The sequence below is a fragment of the Ailuropoda melanoleuca genome, chromosome 7 (genome assembly GCF_002007445.2).
Source record: "Ailuropoda melanoleuca isolate Jingjing chromosome 7, ASM200744v2, whole genome shotgun sequence".
In the NCBI taxonomy this organism is placed as follows: domain Eukaryota; kingdom Metazoa; phylum Chordata; class Mammalia; order Carnivora; family Ursidae; genus Ailuropoda; species Ailuropoda melanoleuca.
The window spans coordinates 752,521-774,786 of NC_048224.1; the positions used below are offsets into that span (position 1 = coordinate 752,521).

Consider the following 22,266-nt stretch of genomic DNA (forward strand, 5'->3'; position numbering starts at 1 on the left):
CTTAACAAAAGAACAATAAATGTTTAGAGAAGTGAGAAGAGAAAGGAAAGGTCTTTGAGTTTCTAGGAGCAAATTGTGGGAGGGCAAATATGTGGGGAACTAATGGAACATAAAATTAGTAAAATTTGCTATGGAGATTCCTCTGGTGCAGTCTGTGGGCTGGTAAGGGTCTAGAGTTGGCTCTGGTAATTAACTTCTTTCTGGTGGAGAGAAGAGAGGGAACACCTTTATGAGTTTATGTACTGCTTTTAGGCAAATGGAGGGAAGAAATTTTTTTTTTATACTTCAATTCAATTGCCTTTAGCTCAAAATAATCCTGATGCCAAAATGGTATATTTTGGGGTGGTATATTCTGCTACCTGTTAGGTCTCAGGTAGATAAACACTTTAAGACATCTCTTGTTCTTTGTCCTAAAAAAAAAATGTGACTGTATCCAGGGGTGCCTGGGTGGCTCAGTCACTTAAGTGACCAACTCTTTTTTTTTTTTTTTTTAAGATTTTATTTATTTCACAGAGAGAGAGACAGCCAGCGAGAGTGGGAACACAAGCAGTGGGAGTGGGAGAGGAACAAGCAGGCTCCCAGCAGACCAGGGAGCCTGATGTAGGGCTCGATGTGGGGCTCTATCCCAGGACCCTGGGATCACACCCTGAGCCAAAGGCAGACGCTTAACGACTGAGCCACCCAGGTGCCCCTAAGTGACCCACTCTTGATTTTGGCAGAGGTCATGATCTCAGGGTAATGAGATCTAGCCCTGTGTTGGGCTCTGTGCTCAGCAGGGAGTCTTCTTGAGATTCTTTCCCTCTTCCCCTCCCTACCCTCGCTTGCTTGCTCTCTCTGCCTCTCTAAAATAAATAAATCAGTCTTTAAAAAAAGAAAAGAAAAGAAAAGAAAATGTGACTGCATCCAAATGCTCTGATGGCTCCCCAGTTGTGCAGAGCCAACATCAGAGATGGATACGGCTACAGCGAGTGGAGAGGTTTGAGTAGCAGAAGCACTTAAGTAGCACATCATAACAAGTTACATATTTTGTCAAATCCTTTCAGATAGCATGAATGCAAGGGATTCTTATATAACAATTATCGTTTCCCAGTAGTGTGCAGCATCAGCTTCTTGATTCTCTTCGTATTTCAATGAGTGGTTCCAGAATTACTCACAACTTAGTTTAGCACAGCATTTGCAACAGCAGTGAAAACATTTATGAATATTAATTCATATTATCTTTAAAGCCCTACACGTGTATGCCAAGACCTAATATACATGAAATATGCTGTTAACATTGGCAACTAGATGAAGAAAAGAAACCATTGGCAACTAGGTGGACATTGAATGCTAAAATCATGTTAATTTTATTTATTTATTTATTTATGATTTTTTATTTGTTTTAGAGAGAGAGCGCACTCAAGCAGGGGAAGGGCAGAGGGAGAGAGAATCTGAAGGAGAATCCATGCTGAGCTTGGAGCCTGAGGCAGGGCTCCATCTCACAACCAGGAGATCAGGACCTGAGCCTAAACTAAGAATCAGATGCTCAACTGACTGAGCCACCCAGGTGCCCCGTTAATTTTATTTTTATAACAATAGTTAATGAGATTTAAATACACTTTCCAAATATTAAGATTGTTCAACTTTAAATAATTTTGGCTTAAAATTTTTATATTCTTTAATTACAACATTTTTGCCTTTTGATTTTGGAAGATAATTCTGAAAATTTTAGAAGAAAAATAACATTTCAAAATGTGTGAAACTAAGTTTATGTTGTTTACTCATTGCTGTTATTACAATTACTCATGTTACCCTGCCTCCTAAGTAGAGTTAAAAGCCTGATATTGAAAAATAAAATAGAGAAAGAAAGAACCCTGATATCGTACACCTTATTAGGAGTACTCCCAATTGTGTGCTAGTGTAGGAAAAATTCAAAGTTTTGTGAGTGTGTAAACAATATTTTTGCCTTATATCCATGAGTATCATGTTCCTTTATCTTCACCGTGCCCTTCAAACCCAAGAAAACATGGGCTTAAGGACCACAGAGATTTTCAAAAAAGCTGAAATTAAAGTTTTGTAGCATTGAAATGGAGTATTTTCACCAAAGTATAATATAATTTGGAATATGAAATAGCGATTAGACTCTGCCCAAATCTGTTGACTAACTTTAAGGCTGGGCTAATCTTTCTTAGTTGGGAACACTATAGAAGAAAGTCCTACAGGGACTGGCAGTTGAGACACTGTCAAGCAGTTACGAAAGTTCATTTTACTTTTGCTGAACATTGACATGTTGTGCCACCTGCCTCTGGCAGCACAAAAGTCCTGAATTTGATGCCTCAAACGGCTGGCATTGAAGTGCAAAACCAAAGGATGTAACAAGCTGACTCTGATACAATGAATGGAACCAGAGTGCCCCTGCACTTAACAGTTTTCTCAATATCAGCACACAGTGGGCTCCAAAAATTCCCAACAAAGTTCCCTTTCAGGTTTCCCATCTGAAGGCTCCACTTGCGGGGACAGAACATTTTCCATACAGGTGCTTCCAACAGATGGCACTTACCCTCCCCTAAACTTAAAACATGGCCTTTGCTGAAGTGCCCCCTTGTAAGAGGTCCAAAAGGATATGTAAGCCCACTCTGACCTTGCCACTTTCCAGAGGCTGCAGAGAGCCCAGGGCTGAGGGCGACTTGCCACATGACACAATCTCTCCATTCCAGAGCTCCGAGGCTGGTGAGACCTACAGCTGGTAGGTTGGAGCTCACACCTCTCTGTCACTGCTCTGGAAGGCCCCATGCTCAGGTGTGGAACCCTACTACTCAGTGGGGGTGCATTGACTCAGCTGGTTCCCACCCTAGAGGAATCACACAGGTGATTAGGCATCATTTCCTATTTGTATCCCTACAGCTGTGTGAGGACTGGTCAGTCCAACAAGGAAGCAGGATGCTTTGGTGTCTATGGCTTTAGTCCAGGTGCTGCATGGAGCAAGCCTGAAGAACTTAGGTCGGACAGTTGACCAAAGTTACTTGATAGTACCTGGCCTAATGGCTCTTTCCCCAGTAAGATGCAGGGTCATGTGAGGCTCCTCAAACCCAGCAGGTCACATGAGGCCTTAAGAAGTCAGGAGCATTGGCATCCAGGTCTTTCTGGCCACATGTGGGCAATCTACAACCACCTTAGTAGAAAAAATCTCTCAAGTTGAACCCTCAGTACTATGCCACCTTTCTCGTGCTACTTTCCCTCCAAGGTCCAGACAAGCCCAAGTAACCATCCTTCCCAGCATGTAGTGCTGGTGGAGGGTCTGGAACCGGGCAGCCAGGAAGTGCCGAGACCACTGGAACACGGATGTTTCCTCTTGTGTTTGCTGTGATATGCCCATTGTCACCTTGAGTGAGTGTGGACACTGACAGCCCACCTGGGCCTGTTGGGTTTTCAGTCCCTAAGCTTGCAGCTCTCTGGAGAGCTGGAGTTGGCAGCCCTGTCTAGTAGAGTGCTGGTACATGCAGATGTCACTAGACTTCTCCCTCTCCCTCTATTCTCTCTCACTCTCTCCCTCTCAAATAAATAAATAAAATCTTAAAAAAAAGAAAAAAGAACTCTTCTTCATTTGTGGAAATTCATGGGCCTTTTTTCACCTCACCTTTCTGGTAGGCTATTTCTCAGGCTAAAGACAGTACATGCCTCTCACATGTAAAAATGGATCACCCGTTTGGCCCGGAAGACTATATTCATTAAACTGACCCCCATCTTTTTTATACCTAAGCCCTTCAGCTCAGATTGTTCTTTCCTCAAGGTCCTTGATTACCAACCCATCATAGGGCTAGAGGAACTAATCCACCTTTCCCTTTTCAAGGTAGAAGTTTCTTGGCATTCTTTCTTCAGGCTGCTTTGTTAAGACACATTTCAAAATAAGGTATAAATTTTCCTTTGATATTTATTTATCAATAGTTTTCTCTTTGCACTGCCCTGGAATCATGCATTTCTGAACCAAACAATTCATATCTGATTCTTCTATCACAAAATAGGCTTGGCATTAGCTACAACGAAGACCACCTTAAAGCCTGTGCTGTTTGAACTCTGCTGCTTGGACCTCAGCTGCTGCAGCAAGGAAGCCTAAAAAAGTCCATATGTAGGAGCCCTGAAGCCTGTGGGTAATAGCCCCAGCCAGTTGGCATCTGGTAGGTCCAAAGACTAAACAGAGATATCATGTGGCAGAAAGATGAATACCTATCACTTGTTATAGGTGATTGGTTTAGAAAGGGTTTTGCCTTATCTAGATACTTGAAGAGCCATTATACAAGGGGGCAAAGAAAAGAATGCTTAAGAAAACTATTACTAAACAATACTTAAATTTAAAAACAAAGGCCCTTTCATTCTTACATTTAAAAGTACACATTTCAAAAGTTTACATTGCTCACCAGTCTCATCCACTCATGGGTAATGGGCCTGATAAATAATCCTAAATTTACCCAGTCAGAATCATTGGCATCTGTTCCTTTAAATATACAGCTTGATATTTCATCACTTGGAAATCACAAAGAACAACACCTGGGAGTTTACAGTTGAAGTAGCAGGTTTACAGGATAATTTAGATGATGCTCAAATAGAGCTCTGTAGATTTCTTATTGCACTGTTCACCTGAGAAAGAAACTAGTTACATGAACATGAAACCCAAAATCTTGAGTTTCATAGAGTTTTCACTGGCCCAAATAAATGCATTTATTTAAGATACTATTCTTAGCACTTAATGTAATAATATGTTTTGAGTTATACAGAACATTCTTCTGAGTATCTATGGTATAGCAGTAATTTCTGATCATTTACTCCTGGAAACTCACGGGGATGAACAAACATTTTGCATGCTGTAGGATTTTTGAAAACCATCTTGGCAAAAATAAAAATAAGTGAGGTAATCATTTCACTTATATACATATGTCAAATCATTATTCTACATAGTAGAATACAATATTCTATGTTGATTATATCAATAAACCTGGGGAAAAAATAAAGGAGGGCTTTGTAGTATAGTGGGAAAACACTGTAAAGATTCTGGAACTGAAAGTCATGTACTTTTCCTAGCTAAGTGTTTAGTCTGTCTTGGCATAACTACCATGGAGATATTGTAATATAACATCAGTGAGTCATATTCCAAGAATATAGTAGCTAATGGTAAATGGAGCTGGAAGGAAGTTCCTCACAGGCAGAGATTTTTACCAAACCAATTAGAGTGACAGTGTTCTATTTTTCTAGATACATCAAAAACTATCATGATGTGGGACACCTGGGTGGCTCAGTCTATTAAGCGTCTGCCTTCGGTTTAGGTCATGATCCCAAGGTCCTGGAATTGAGTCCTGCATCAGGCTCCTCGCTCAGTGGGAGCCTGTTTCTTCCTCTGCCTGCTCTGCTCCCCCTGCTTGTGCTCTCTATGACAAATACATAAGTAAAGTCTTAAAAAAAAAACTATCATGATGTGTTGAATTTTGACAGTGATTCTTGAAGACATTTAGAAGTTAAATGCACTGGTTCTTTAATGTAATTGTAATGTGTAATATTGTGGAGTTATTGAAGAGAATCTTCTCATATCAAAAGCAGATTTTCTCCAAATCTATCTTAGTTCCTTAACAACCCTGACATCCCAATTAAAAGCAGGGAGAAAGGGGTGCCTGGGTGTCTCAGTTGGTTAAGCGTCCGACTCTTGATTTCAGCCCAGGTCATGATCAGGGTCATGGGATGGAGCCCCACATCGGGCTCTGTGCTCATTGTGGAGTTTGGTTGAGATTCTCTCTCTTCCACTCTCTCTGCCCCTCCCCCACTCGTGCTTTTTTCCCCTTCTCTCTCTCTAAATAAAATCTTTTTAAAAAAGTAATCTTTTTTTTTTTTTTTAAGATTTTTTTATTTATTTATGTGACAGAGAGACAGCCAGCGAGAGAGGGAACACAGCAGGGGAGAGGGAGAGGAAGAAGCAGGCTCCCAGCCGAGGAGCCCGATGTGGGACTCGATCCCGGAACGCCGGGATCACGCCCTGAGCTGAAGGCAGTCGCTTTTAACGACTGCGCTACCCAGGCGCCCCTAAAAAAGTAATCTTAAAAAAAAGCAAAAAAGAAAATGCACAGGTTCATTTCCTCTCCAGAGAATTAAAAGAGTTTAAAATATATCAACTAAAGGTAGAATATGAGAATTTATTACTCTAAAGTAATATTTGCATGCTAAGACACCTATCAGAGGTAGCTAACAAGCTGTCATTTAATGAGCACCTACTAGATACAGAGTGCTTTTACATGTCAGCCGGGGTTAACATTCACAATTATAAGCTAGGGAAGAGCAGAGACTGGTCATAGGCATAGTGCAGTATAACTGTTACAACTCCTTTGGAAATAATAGAAAACCCTATGCAAACTGGCTTTAAAAAAAAAGAATTTATTGGTTTACATAATGCAAAATTATTATTATTTTTTTTAAAGATTTTATTTTATTTTTATCTGACAGAGATAGAGACAGCCAGCGAGAGAGGGAACACAAGCAGGGGGAGTGGGAGAGGAAGAACCAGGCTCACAGCAGAGGAGCCTGATGTGGGGCTCGATCCCATAACGCCGGGATCACGCCCTGAGCCGAAGGCAGACGCTCAACCGCTGTGCCACCCAGGCGCCCCAATGCAAAATTATTTTTAACAAAAAATAGTTTTTAAAAATAAATGATTATTACTGTTTCACAGTATATTTTCCAGAATCCAGTGGACCTCAAAACGTGACTCTCTAATTTGCTATATTATTAGTATTATGAGTAATTGAGAAACACTTTTTTTTTTTTAAATGGCCAAAGAGTCATATGTGCTACCAACTGAGCCAGTCGGGTGCCCCAAAAGTTGTTTTTTGTTTTTTTAGAAACTTTTTTTTTTTTACAAGTAGTTAGTGACTCTGAGGTAATTTCAAAGGTAATTCATCTACATAATACATTTCAAAAGGATCACAGCTACCCTGCAATTATAGTTCATTATCAGAACTAAATGAATTATTCTATATGGCAATAATATTGTTAATTTTAATTACAATTCAAAGTTAACAGTAATTCTACTTCAGGGACATACTACAGTCGTCTGGATCACAATTTTAATTTTCTTTGGCCTACTTCAGTAGTCAAGACTGTGAAACAAGTACAATATATAATGTTATATTTCATGTAGTGTTTTATAGCTTTGAAAATGCTCCCATATTTAAAAAAACATTGTGTTTGATGTGCATAACAACTCAAGGACGTCAACACAACTGGTGTAGCACCTTTAATTTTCAGGTAAAGAAACAGAGACTCAACAATACTTTGTTGAACAATTGTAATTTATAAACATCACACACTGGTAAATAGTGGAGATGGGTCTGGAATAGGCCTCTAGCCTATTCCAGTCATTTCCCATTACACCAAGAGTAGAGAATACTACTTAAAACGGCAGACCCAGGCTCCATGTGACTTTGAGCAAATTAATCTTACCATGAGATAATTCATCTGTAAAATGGGAATAATAGCATGTACTTCACTGTGTAATACTTCACTGAAGAGAAAAGATGTTAATACTGGCAGAGCACCTAGAACAGTGTCTGGCAAATAACAAGCCTTGTATAAATGTTAGCAATTCTACCATGTCACCTTAATCCCTAATGAGATGGAGGTCTCATACACCTTATTAATAATACACCCGATTCTCTCAAGACTGCACAAAGAAGAGGTCGTGTGTGCACATAGAGAGAAGGCGGCTGCCTACAAGCCGAGAAGAGAGACCTCAGAATGAAACTGACCTTGCTGGCACCTTGATCTTAGACTTCTTAGCCTCTAGAACTGTGAGAAATAAATTTCTGTTATTTCAAAAAATAAATAGGTAGGTAGATAGATAAATAAATAATACACCCAGTTAAGTACAAAAGTGGGGCACATCTCAGAAATTTTTTAAGTTTGGGAAGAGTAGAGAGCAAACCATATTTTTTACTTCCAGTATTCCCACTATATTTTGTTTTAATTATATTCCCACAGTATCTTTTCAGCTAAGTAAACATGGCAACCTGTGTTTGCCTGGGATTGAGACCACCAAGACCCTTAGTTACTAAAGAAGCTGAGATCCAGAGGACACACCAATCAACATGAAACAATTTTAAATAAAAATGAAGCAATTAGTCTGAGCCCACATGCACTGATTAGTACATGAAGTAACCTAATGTTCTTTGCATGTAAGATGCTTGGTCAAAGCTGCGGGGAGACCCAGCTGCAGCACCGCAAACTGTTTAGTGTTTCAGCGCGGCCGCTCTCGTCCGCTGGTCTCTCTCAGACCAGAGCTAAGGCCCTTACGGTCTCTTGGGCACCTTGCACTGGGCAGAGCTTAATGCTCAGTTCCAGAAGGTGGCTCAGTCGTCCGGGACCAGGAGGCACCCGCAGTTGTAGTTATGCAGTGCAGGCCCAAGTGGGTTCAGCCTCCGTTGCTGACAAACCTCCGGCCCTTCCCCCGGGGCCTCGTCCGGGCCTCGTCCTGTAAAATCTCCAACAGCGGCCGGAAGCTCTCCGCGCTCCCGCGTTAGCGGCGCAAAGTGAAGCGATTTCGCGAACGAACGCAGCGGTGGCTGCCAAGTCCGGGGGAGGGGTTGGCAGAACCTAAGTCTTCCCACGTGCGCAGAAGGATGGAGAGGGGGCGCCGAAGGGCTCTCCGGGCCGCGGACTCCGACGCCGGGGCTCCTGCCCCCGCGGCTCCGACGTCACCGCCTCGGCCGGGAGCGGGGTAAGCTCCGTGTGGGCCCGCCCGACGGTGCTGCGTCTGTGCCCCCGCTGCCCGTCGGCTCTTCCCTCCTCTCCGAGCTTCCTCATCTTGCGAGAGCCAGACGTCCTCAGCTTTCCTAGGCCTCCAGGCCGTCAAGGAGAAGGTGGCGCTTGTCTGAGCGAAGCCGGAGGACGGAGTCGGGAGGAGGAGTGTGACTGGAACCGTCCAGGCCATGCAGGTTCACGTGGCTCCAAGTAGCCTGGGTCCGGTGCTCGCCGCGGCGGTTCACCGCGCAGCTCGACGTCCTTCTGCACCTCGCATGGGCCCCTGCGGGTCACAGGACGCGCGGAGAACGCCGGCTCCTGGGGGCTCATGCTGGAAGCGACAGCGGTCTGGCAGCCGACACTGTCCTTGCCTGTGCAACGGGCCGCTCAGCGCGTAGGTGAAGGGCTCTGGACGGGTTTGAACACGACCATACCAGATCCTGGGGGCATCGCCCCCAAGGGACTCTAGGGCGGTTTCCGCCAATGCCCTCCGCTCTGGTTGCGACTGTCATCCTCCTGGGCTGAGCTTCCAACGGACCATGACCCCTCCTGCTAGTAAGACTTTTTCTGCGCTGCTTTTTGGGTCATGGTCTGGCCCATCTCCTCAACTCTGAGAGCTTCCTGGGCCTAAGCCCTTCTTCCATTTCCTTTTCTACGAGGCGAACTTTAGGCTGATAAAAACACCTAGGCCCTTCAATATTTCAGCGGTGCAGACAATTGTGTTGTGAGGGTTGGTGCGGTTGGTAGTGTAAGTCTCGATATCCTATGAAACAAGTTAATGTCTGAATATGTTCGATAGTTTTGACAACTGTGTAGATACAGTTGTGATTGATGAGAGCCATACCACTTTTGGACTTTTGGATCCTGCAGGGCAAGGAAAATTGACAGAATAACCCCTCATCTATTCACAAACATATATTTCTAGTTTATTATTTAGTAGTCTTCTGCCCTCATTTGAAAATGTGAAAGAAAAGTGGGTCCCTAAGATAATTCTCCAGTGTCTGAAGACTCCTTGGTTGTTGGAACTGAAATTGATCTCAGAAATGTGACTCTCCATGATTGAGAAGCTTGCCGAACACACCTAGAAACCTCTCACTGCACAGACTGCGGAAGTGCTGCCCTGTGACCCGAAGGCCGTGCCATATGTGCAGTGTTCTGCATTCACACAGAAAAACCCGAAGGAGGTATCTGACAAAGCACTGTTGGCTGCCTTGTAGCCCCCAGAACTGAGGAATAGCTGCAGTCGAGTACTGCTCTCAGAGTCCCCCGGAGCACTTTCTGCACCATCAGACTAAAAGTGACATATAAGTCTAATTTAAATTTAAAATTTATTTTTGCAGGGGTGCCTGGCTGGCTCAATTGGATGAGTGTGCGACTCTTAATCTCAGGGTCGTGAGTTTGACCCCCACGTTGCGTATAGAGATTACTTAAATAAATGTTAAAAAAAAAAATAACATCTATTTTTGCAGTTGTAGGGAGATCTGCTCCATGCTGGTTCCGTCTTGACCTTACACCCTGTTTATTACTCTGTCAGCCTTACTTGACCCATTTGGCCTCCAACCTGGGGCTGCTGAGGCTAGGGAGTCTTTTTTTTTTTTTTTTTTTTTTTTTTTTTTTTTTAATTTAAGGTTAGGAAGTCTTTTTGGAAGAAAGAGCTACTTGGGCCAGGGTAAGAGTTATCATAAGACTCCGTGGGATGTATGCTCTTGTCTAAGTGGTGGACAAGACAGGGGAATGAGCCTCCTTCCCTCCTGTTGTCATACTTGTTAATAGACTGTGTATGTTGAGTTAAGTGATATGAGAAGACTCCCCAGGATCTGATAGTATATGTTTCCTGTTAGTATTTGGAGGCGTAGAGAGGTGTCTGAATAGTGTCTTAGTTGTTAGTTCATTTGTTAAAACTGAGCGGACAGCCACTTAAATCTGAAAGTAAGTGCAAACCTGTGTTTACTGGGGCAGAGTTGTTTTCTCCATGCCCCCTGATCTCTCCCTCTCTCTTACCCTGACTGCTACTGCTCTAAGAAAAGAAAGTTCCCCTTTGCAGCAGCTGACCTCCTGTGACCTGAACTCCCTGAAGAGATGACATGGTCTTTGGGCAGCTATTGTAACCCCTGAAGTGCCTGTGTTAAACTCTTTGGTTTGTGTTTCTCTAAAAAGTGTCTGAATTTAACTGATAGGGTTTGGCCCAAACATACGGTAAAGATGAAAAATCTATTACGTGAGGGCTTTCAGCCAATTCAATGTATCATTGTGAAAATATATAATTTGAATGATATGTTACTTTCTTGTAGTATGAATGCTTACAAAGTGTTAGAGAAAAATTTTTCTGATGTCCAAAGTTTCCACTGTGAAAATAATGTCTGTTGGTTGACAAATCAAAAGTTTCTGTCTCTATGATGTTAGCAGATGCTTGCCAGCAGGCGTAACTAATAACCATTACAAAATTCGGGGACTTCTTACCGTAATGTTTGGGAACTGTGTGGGTGAATTTAGCACACTGCCTTCTAGCAGTCAAAGAGAAAGTGATGCTTCTCACAAGGTAAAGGACTGTATGATTCTTATAAAGCCACCATGTTCTGTCAGACTTGTAAGTCCTGCCGGTAGTTGACCTGCTTATCTGTGGTGAAAGAGTTCATACCATTACGGCCTTTGAAACTTATCTATATTATGTTTTATTCAGTGAACAGTTCACACACCCAAGTGGTTGTAACTGATACCTCTGAATATATTGTGGGAACAGATGTGTGTGTAGAATACTTCTCTTGATTGTAAGGAATGTTCCCATTGGGGAACTGCCACAAATAAAACTAGTCGTGGGACAAGTCTATAACTAGGAGCACACCTGGATCTTTCAGCCTAGTTATGTGATACTAGTAGAGCAGTATAGGATGCCAGGTGAAGGAAGGAGAGGGGATGAGGACATCACTGTACTGACTAAGGAGCTAGTAGAAAGAGGATACATGAGGAAACCACCCAGCAGAATGTACAGACTGCCCTTCAGTTTGGGCTGCTTTGTTCTGATTTGCCTTTTGAGCTATACGTGTCAGTGATTGATGGTTATACAGACTGCCGCCTGTGGCATTGGACAGTAGTACCCACTCGGGTTTGGACACAGCATTTGCTTGACACTGCTGCCTGGGTATACTCCATTTGAGGGGCAGTTATTGGCTTGTTATTGAGTGCTGGTAGACACTAAGAAGGTAACTAAGCCACAGCAGGTGTTGTTTATATTCTGACATGCCCATTCTGGAACGAGGTAAAAATGAAAATACCAACAAAGTGAGTATTGCCTAGCAAACATGTATTATAAAATGGAAATGGTATCTCTAGGAAAGAAGTAAACTGGGTGTATTCGTTTCCTGTTGCTGCTAACAAATTACCCCAAATTTAGTGGCTTAAAGCAACACAAATTTAGTGGCTTAAAGCAACACAAATTTATTGGCTTATAGTTCTGAAAGCCCGAAGTCCGAAATGGATTTCAGTAGGCTGAAATCAAGGTGTTGGTAGAGCTGCACTCCCTCCAGAGGTTCTAAGGAAGAATCTGTTGCCTTGCTTTTTCCAGTTTTTGGAGGGTGTCCTCATTCCTTGGCTCATGACCCCTTCCTCACATCATTCCAACCTCTTGCTTCCATCATCATCATATCTCTTACTTCCTCTTCTGGTCGAATCTCCTTCTGGCCTCTTTATAAGGATACCTGTGATTACATTTAGGGCCCACACAGATAATCTGGGATAATCCTTCCACTTAGATCCAAGCAAGCTGGATCTCCTGAGGGTTTTTGGCTATGCCAACGAAAGTGAGGGGAAATAGGTACTTTTTTGTTTTTTGTTCTCTCCTCCAGGTGGGAGGAGAGAATTACCAAAGGTGAGCCTAGGTGGGACAAAAATATTAAAAGTTTATATTGGTATTTCCTCCAAGTGGGAGAAAAAAAATGTTAGATCAGTTCCTAGGGGTGCAGCAAAGCAAACCAGAGGGGGAAAAGGAAAAAACAACTCCAGCTATTTCTTCAGCTTAGTTGCCATCACTGCTATGTCAGCCACAACCCTCACCCTCATTCCAGCTGATTCTTCCTTTGTAGCTGTAATGTTAACCCTGTAAATGTTAAATTCACTGGTAGAGGGTTGGAAAAAAATTCCACTGAAAAGGGTGGGGGGCAGATTTTTAAAAATGTAGCTTTGTGTTTTGTGGCTGTTGCATCTGAGTGTAGGATAAAAACTGATGTAACGTATTATATGCTTATAATTTCATAAATACTAGAGGGGTCATCCCATTCAGGGAAAGCTGCAAAGAAAAAGTGTTAGTAGGACACACAAATAATTCCTTTTTGCCACTGCTGGGTAGGTTGACATTTAAAATTTTTGAGTATTAAAACCAAAACAAATCTCTGTAAGTGATGATATTTACTGTATTTTTTACCTATTGGAACCTCTGGAAAAAAGGAAACAGCATGAAAAGGGAGGGACTCTCCAAATGGAAATACACTTACAGAGTTTTACAAAGCAGATTTTAGATGCTAATGAGCTTTTGTCAAATCAGATGCCTGACTCATAAAGGCTGATGCTTTTCCAAAGTGATGTGCGTATCTTTAAGTGAGTCTATTTGTACTCTAAGCCTGATGAAGATGAAAAGGGTGTTAACAAAGCCTTGCTTGTCCGTTAGACTTGGAACATAGCAGTTTGGCCTTGCAGCGTCTCAGCTTTGCTACTGCTGAAGAAAAGCCACTGGCCCTTTTGGAATCCTAATGCTAATTGCCTAGACCTGACTCTAAGCTGAAACCTGATACTCCTGGTATGGGCTGTTTTAACCTCAGCCCCAGCTTTGCCAAAGTAAAATCTGACAAAGTTGCTCCACTTAAACCCCAAACTCTGGGACAGCTGCAGATTCAGGATGAAATTGTGGAAATATCTTGGATGCTGGCTGGACCATCTGGGTTATAAACACCCAAAGAAAATGGCTTTTTTCTGATGGGACCATCTGAAATTGAGCTACTGGATTGGCGACATATCTCTGATACAGAGACTGGATTGTGATCCTAATTTATGATTACTATAAAAAATGCAAGTTCGAGAAGGGTGCGTCATACGGAGTGTGACCCCTTTACCCATTACTGACAAATGAAACCCTGGACCCCACCTTAGGACTGTTTCACTGCTGTTGACTTGTTTTTGGCTTTCCAGATTAGTTACATTTTGCAAGAGTGATCTGGTAGCCTGACTCACCTTTCTTCTGGTACATACACCTTAGTTAGGTGGTTCATTTATTAAATGCAGCTGTCTCTAGAAAGGGATTGATCTTTCCTAGGCTGCTCCTTAGATAAATGATCAGGACAAAAGGAATGAGAGGTTATGTAAACTCATGAAAAAAATTATTTAATTAAAAATTTCATTCTAGGGGTGCCTGGGTCATTAAGCTGTCTGCCTTCGTCTCAGGATGTGATCCCAGAGTCCTGGGATCGAGTCCTGCATCGGGCTCCCTGCTCTGCTGGGAGCCTGCTTCTCCCTCTCCCACTCCCCCTGCTTGTGTTCCCTCTCTCTCTGGGTGTCTCTCTCTCTCTGTCAAATAAATAAAATCTTTAAAAAAAAATAAAAAAATAAAAATTTCATTCAAGACAATTCTGAATAAGATGTCTTTCCGGTTCTTTCTAGTGAAATTATATAAAAATGATTTTATGAAAATGCTTTTGTGTCTCTTGCATACAACCCTTCCAGATGAAAGGTCTAGAGGAGAGTAGGGGATGATCAAAAAAATGTTATGTTATGATTGCTGAAAAGGACACACATAGTTTGTAATGATGGAGGAAAAAATAAAATCCTAGCACCTGGGGTGTGGGGAGGGGGAAGGGCATTAATGATCTCTGTTTTTCAGAAGTGTTCTGCAAGCTTAGCCCTCTTCCTAAGGGAAAACTCACTGTGTGCCTTTTCAAGCTGTGAGCACTTTGAATTCTAACTTGTTGATCTTAACTTCAAACCTGCCCATCATTGACCATGAGATGGCAGGGGATGATCCCAACACCAGCATTTTCCATCAAAACACCCGACAATGTCCACACAGTTGAACTGGTGTTACAGACACGTGAAACTGTTCGGAACTGACTGCCTCAGGAAGTCCCTCTGAAACCATGGACTGAACTGTATTGTTTGGACTAGACTGAGAACCTAGGGTGGGAGGCTGCATTGGGAGCCCTATTAACCTGTACTGCCTGACTAATGTTTGTCCTGCTTGGCATGCCCCAAGAGTTGAAAACTCTTTTGTTTCCGTGCATACCACATGCACCCTCTGGAACTGTACTTCTTGTCTGTGTGCTCTTGCCTGTCATGACACTGCCTCAGCCCTGGAAGACTTTCAGGTCAGCTTCAATTTACTGGCTATGTCTGAATTGATGCCTTGGGAAAAGTAAAAAAAAAAGATTAAAACAGAAATTTAGAATGAAGCCATTTGGCTTTCTCAGACAGATCAATATATGGTTAATGGAATTTATTTTAACTGGTTAAGTAAAGGACTCCTAAATTTAGGGCATAATTGAGATCAATATTGCAGGTTGCTCTTGAGGTCCTACTGATAACAGTTTTGCTATGAAGATGCCTTGGCAAAGGGCCAGAAGCTTGCTTATTCTTAGAAAGACCTGCTTACGAGGTTGGCCTTTGGGTGGATGTCTGAAAACTGATTGGGGAGGGTTCCCACCATTTGCAGGGCTGATAAGAGTGACTCGTTGTACATAAACTGTGCAACCAATGTGGTTTATGCTTTCCTTCTGGGAGTCTGGAATTTTGGTATGTGTTAGGCAGGGTGCCTACATGACTAGCCCCGATAAAAACCTTGGGCACAGAGTCTCTGATGAGCTTCCCTAGTAGACAACGTTTCACATGTGTTGTCACAACTTGCTGACGCAGGAAATAAGCATGTGCTATGTGACTGTACTGGGAGAGGACTCTCGGAAGCTTGTGCCTGCTTTCCTCCAGACTTTGCCCCATGTGCCTTTTCCATTTGCTGACTTTGTTTTGTATCCTTGCACTGTAATAAAGCTTAGCTGTGAGTACAACTAACCAAATGCTGAGTGTTTCCCAACCTCCTAATGAATCATTGAACCTAGTGGGTGATTTTGGTTCCCCCTACCTACATAGGATTGTACCGTGGTGTTGTAGCTGCACGGCTCTAAAGAAAACGAATGAAAACTCTTCATGGATAAGGGAACTCTGCTCATTGGGTATAGATGTGAGGTGTGGTACTTGCTCTAAAAATGCCTCCCAAATGTTACATTTTCATTAACTCATGACATTAGTCAATAAGCTAGCAGTGTAGTCTGCGACACGGCAGCAGGAAAATTGAATGATCAAGTCTCAGGCTTTGTGGGGACAAACATCATGCAGAAGATTGCACAAGACCCATGCCCTCTCTTCATAACCCATGTGGATGCCTATGGGAAGGGACCGTTAGAGGATAAACATAAATGGAATCAACAAACTGATTTGAGCTGAACCTCCCAAGTAAGGACTCTGGCCACCTGGATTCACGATCACACAGGACATGGCAATCCATCTACAAGTTAGGACTGGGCCTGAAAATAAAGTCTAGTGGTTCTAGCACCTGAGACCAAGGAAGCCTGACACACATGTCCAAACTGCTAACTACACACTCAGGTAGCAAATGGAACTCATGGACACATTTTCTTGGGCACTGGTCTTGGTAAATGAACTATGTAATTAACTCTTTCTCTCTCTCTCTTTTTTTCCCTTCCAGGTGTACCTTCTGGGAAACTGGGCTACTGGGATTTGTGAATAGCAACGAAGAGCCAGAGTCTAACTTGGTGTTTTGTTCCGTTTTGCTGCCAAGCTAAGTTTGCTGGATTTGAGCTTTTGGATGATGATAATGATCATGGGTATGACATGACAACTCTAAAGTGCTCCTATCTGGTCTAGAAGATGGGAGATATTCTAGGTTATTAAATGGTAGACAATAAAGAAACTGCTGAGCCACCTAGAAATGAGCCTGGGCATATGTATGGTATAAGTAAGATGTGGGGGGCACTGGTAAAAGGATGACATTATTGCTGTGGGGACTAATACTGAGCATATGGCTATAGCAGCACAGCAATAGTCTTGGCTGCTGGGAAGGGTTGGGGGTTGGTGAGGGACAATTAATCTCCCTCAGCTCTTATCTACAGAGCATCTGGCTGATTTAATGCAGACTGTCAGTGCCACCCTCAACTTGACTGATGGCCAATGGGGAATCTTAATCTAAGAACTTTCATAATTCTCCCAGTAGCTGCTGACTCCAGGAGTTAACAGCCTGCACTCAAGACAACAGAACAAGATCAACTTTCTGGACATTGACATGATTTCCTTTAGCCTCATCCTATTACACTATTGCACCTGCTCTAGTTTAACTCGTTATTGAATCTACATTGCCTATTAGGATATCTGATGGGGATGGCCTTTGTTGTAAAAAGAGTTCTTGGTTGGTGATGTGAAAGGTTAGGGGGTAGAGTTGTATGGAAACTGCTGTGTGCAAGTGTCCTTCCATATGTGCAAGTGTCCTTCCATATATTCATATACACAAGGCCATAGACAAGGCTTATGCTCAATTCATTTAAATTTTGGTAAAGTGCCCCATACTCCTCTCAGAACAGGAGAGAATGGCAGGCTTGTGAGGAACACGGCCATTTCTTCCCTACCTCTTTATCTTCCCTTGAGGCTATCGTGAGACAATTTCTCATTGCCTTCCAAGTTCTGGTGAGATGTAAGGGTTTCTGCCTCGAAATCCCCCAATATCCCCTACTGTAGGGTACAGATGTATGCTCTCATACTCCCAACTGCTGAGTATGAAATTGGCTCCTCAGAGAGTTCCCCATTGCCCATGTTGCATTGTTATCTAACCTCTTTTGTTTTGGTGCTGAGGGGTGCAGCAAGGGACATAGGGAGCTGGCACCTTTGCTGATCTTACCTATTGCTATGTGTAAGAAATAAACCACTTCATCTAAAAAGGGTTCATTGTTTCTTTACCAGTTGAATCCCCCTGCCTAGCTTGGCAGCAATTACGACAAATGCTCTGTACCCACCCATATGCGCTTGTGTGAGAAAAGGCCCAAGGTCCCTAAGTATGGTCTCCTTCCTCCTCCCAACTCAGTTTAAATACTAGTTAAATTTGAGTAATTCTGTCAGAAAAGTGATCAGAATTAGTTTTGGTTTTTATTTCTTTATTTTTTATTTTATTTTATTTTTTAAAAAGATTTTATTTATTTATTTGACAGAGAGAGAGACAGCCAGCGAGAGAGGGAACACAAGCAGGGGGAGTGGGAGAGGAAGAAGCAGGCTCCCAGTGGAGGAGCCTGATGTGGGGCTCGATCCCAGTACGCTGGGATCACACCCTGAGCCGAAGGCAGATGCTTAACGACTGTGCCACCCAGGTGCCCCTAGTTTTGGTTTTTATTGCTACAAAATTTTTTTTTGTTTAAAAGTAAGGCATGCTCATAATGACTTTTCAACAGACTAATTCTAGGCTCCAATTTTTGAAGCTACTGACTGGTTCCTGTCTGGAGAATAATTTGGGACATCTTAGTGTTTAATTTTTCTCTTTTGGCTGTGTGTGTGTGTTGTTTTGTTGTTGTTTTTAAATCTTGTTTTTTCATCATTAACCAGTGAGCAGCTTTTGAGCAGACGACAGATTGATTCCATTTCCTAGATTTAGTTTAGAAAACATAGGCCTCACTTGATGCCCTTAGGAATAAGTATTGTAAATGCCTCATTTAACAACATATGCTGTTGGGGCCCCTGAGTGGCTCAGTCAGTTAAGCATCAGAGTCTTGGTTTCAGCTCAGGTCATGATCTCAGGGTCTTGAGATTGAGTCCCTCATTGCCTCTGAGCTCAGTGAGGAGCCTGCTGGAGTTTTCTCTCTCTCTCCTTCTGCCCCTTCCCGCACACACTCTCTCTCTAAAGTAAATAACTAAATCTTAAAAAAAAAAAAAAAAACATACGCTACTTTTTGAATTCGCCTTTTCTCTCTACCCTTGAATAGGTCCAGTATTTGATGAATCTCCTGAAAGTGAGTGGAACCTGACTCGTTCATCTTTTCTAGGATATAATGCATATGTCATTGTGACTTTTAAGGTAATTTGTTTGCTATTTTGCTATTTCCTTATTTCTTTGAAGTTAATTTCTAACTTTCAAATTGATAATGAAGAAAAATATTAACCTTTTAAAACATACCAAATGAATTGAGGGTTTTTTTTTTCTTTTAAGTTTTATTTATTTAAGTAATCTCTACACTCAACTTGGGGCCCAAACTCATGACCCTGAGACCAAGACTCATACACTCCTGAGTCAGCCAGGTGCCCCACATGAATTGAGTTTGTAACTTAAAAAAGTTTTTCCTTGTCAAAAAAAAAGTAGATGTAGCAACCATTTTATACTTCCTGTATGAAAGTTGTATGTATATATTTGTATATTAATTAAAATTCTGGGAGAACACACAAGAAACTTGTAATAGAGGTGAGGTAATTGATTGGTGAGGTTAGAGTGGGAACTGGGTACATGTAACAAGACTATAGAGTTCATTGGAAACAACCAGACTGGACATTGTCCATATATATCATTTTATAGTTTTAGTATTTAACATAATACCTGTTGAATACTTAATTTAAAAGTAAAATAGATTATATTATTTTTTATAATTTGATAAATGTATCTCTTAGAAAGTTTTGAGAATGATTTCTTTATGATGGCTCATCTAAATAAGTTTGTAGGATGGCATTCTAGTTAATTAGGAAGGCATCAGATCAATTTACAATAAGTGTAAGTAATGTAATGTGAACTGGGCCCTAACTGAATACATTGATCTTTGGTCCAGAGATAAAACCTGGAAAGAAATACATCACCCTGAATTGAAGACCCAAGAATAGCTTGGTCGTGAGGACTAGGGCAGAGTGAGGGGTAGGTGGCAAGGTTAGAGAGGCAAGGTCAGGAGTGGCCTCTTGTTTATGGCCTGTGAGGGTAGAAGTGGTTCTTTGAAGCACCAGCTATAGACTGCAAAGTCATCCCACCCTGTAGACATTTCCTTCTGCCTAAACCCTATGGATATTAGACTCTTACCCAAGAACAAGGAGCAGGTACCTTCACACTGTGAGTTACAGTTTCCATTTGAAATTAATACATATACTTCAGCGTGGCCTGACTTAAAAGTGATATGAAATTAAATTATGCATGTAATTTACCTGCCAGAAAATTATTCCTTAATATATGTCACTTCCTTCCCACTCATCCCAGAATGAGATTATCCTCTCTTTTACATCTGATAAAATTCCACATGTCTCCATTTCTACCTGCACTGTGGTATTTCTGTGGTCTTATTTTCCCCTTAAGATTATAGTGCCTTTGGGGTGCCTGGATGTCTCAGTCAGTTAAATGTCTGCCTTTGGCTGAGGTCATGGTCCCAGCGTCCTGGGATCAAGCCCCTGCTTCCAGCTCCCTGCTCAGCGGGGAGTTTGTCCCTCTCTCTGCCCCCCTCGTGTGCTCTCTCTCTTGTGCGCTCTCTCTCTCAAATAAAGAAATAAAATCTTAAAAAAACAAAAAGACGGGGTGCCTGGGTGGCACAGCGGTTAAGTGTCTGCCTTCGGCTCAGGGCGTGATCCCGGCGTTGTGGGATCGAGCCCCACATCAGGCTCCTCCATTGGGAGCCTGCTTCTTCCTCTCCTACTCCCCCTGCTTGTGTTCCCTCTCTCACTGGCTGTCTCTATCTCTGTCAAATAAATAAAATCTTTAAAAACAAACAAACAAACAAACAAACAAAAAAACAAAAAGACTATGGTGTCCTTAAGGAGAGAGGGTTGCTTAGAATGCATGACCCATTCCCCATCCACCTCCCTCACTCCCCATTTACACAAAGTTCTTTGTACACAGTGTGTTCTTGTTAAAGACTTAATTGAAAACATGGTTAAAATAAAAAAGAGGAAGAAACAATGAAAAGATAAATATGGTTGTATTAAAAAATTGATTGAAGTCATAAAAATGATTCAGAAAGATTCCAAATTAATATATCCTCTCTCCCAAATTGCAGTGATAAAATACAGCATATTGCTTTAAAAAAATATATAATTTGTTTATTATATTTGTATTATTTGTATTATTGTTTCAGGGGTACAGGTATGTGATTCATCAGTCTTACACAATACACAGCACTCACCACAACACATACCGTCCCCAGTGTCCATCACCCAGCCACCCCATCTCTTCCACCCCCCATCCGCTCCAGCAACCCTCAGTTTGTTTCCTGAGATTAAGAGTCTCTTATAGTTTGTCTCCCTCTCCGGTTTCTTCTTATTTCATTTTTTTCCTCTTTTCCCCTATGATCCTCTGCCTTGTTTCTCAAATTTCACATATCAGTGAGATCATATGATACTTGTCTTTCTTTGATTGACTTATTTCACATAGCATAATACCCTCTAGTTCCATCCATGTCATTGCAAATAGCAAAATTTCATTTTTGATGTCTGCATAATATTCCATTTGTGTGTGTGTGTGTGTGTGTGTGTGTGTATACCACTTCTTCTTTATCCACTCATTGGTCGATGGACATCTGTGATCTTTTCATAGTTTTCTATGGTGGATACTGCTACTATAAACAGGGGGTGCAGGTGCCCCTTTGGATTACTACATTTGTATCTTTGGGGTAAATACCCAGTAGATCAATTGCTGGGTTTTAGGGTAGGTCTATTTTCGACTCTCTGAGGAAACTCCGTACTGTTTTCCAGAGTGGCTGCACTTCTTGCATTTCTACCAAAAGCGTAAGAGGGTTCCCCTTTCTCTCCATCCTCACTAACATCTGTTGTTTCCTGACTTAATTTTAGCCATTCTGACTGGTGTGAGGTGGTACCTCATTGTGGTTTTGATTTGTATTTCCCTGATGCCAAGTGATGTTGAGCACTTTTACATGTATCTGTTGGCCATTTGGATGTCTTCTTTGCAGAATGTCTGTTCACGTCTTCTGTCCATTTCTTCACTGGATTGTTTGGTCCTTGGGTGTTGAGTTTGATAAGTTCTTTATGAATTTTGGATACTAGCCCTTTATCTGATGTGTCATTTGCAAATATCTTCTCCCATTCTGTCGGTGGTCTTTTGGTTTCGTTGACTGTTTCCTTTACTGTGCAAAAGCTTTTTATCTTGATGAAGTCCCAATAGTTCATTTTAGCCCCAGCTTCTCTTGCCTTTAGTGATGTGCCTAGGAAGAAGTTTCTGTGGCCGAGGTTGAAGAGGTTGCTGCCTGTGTTCTCCTCAAGGATTTTGATGGATTCCAGGCTCACATTTAGCTCTTTCATTCATTTTTTTTTTTTTGGTTGGGTATTTCTTTCTTTTTTTTTTTTAAATTTTATTTTATTATATTATGTTAATCACCATACAGTACATCCCCAGATTCCGATGTAAAGTTTGATGCTTCATTAGTTGCGTATAACACCCAGTGCACCATGCAATACGTGCCCTCCTTACTACCCATCACCAGTCTATCCCATTCCCCCACCCCC

General features: G+C 42.0%; 1 protein-coding gene across 8 annotated transcripts in view; it reads left to right on the top strand.

The window, feature by feature from the left end:
* The window catches only part of KDM4C (lysine demethylase 4C), a 502,429-nt gene that overhangs the window by 13,715 nt on the left and 466,448 nt on the right, over positions 1-22,266 (top strand). For 3 of the 8 annotated variants that reach the window (XM_034663835.1, XM_034663834.1, XM_034663842.1), the window contains exons 3-5: positions 4,002-4,154; positions 16,493-16,631; positions 18,768-18,859. The gene's annotated coding sequence lies outside the window, so the exon portion shown is untranslated. Of the gene's footprint in view, positions 1-671; positions 686-1,484; positions 1,547-3,829; positions 3,890-4,001; positions 4,155-16,492; positions 16,632-18,767; positions 18,860-22,266 lie in introns of those variants that run through there. The other 5 variants (XM_034663840.1, XM_034663838.1, XM_034663839.1 and 2 more) reach the window with 4 other exon arrangements.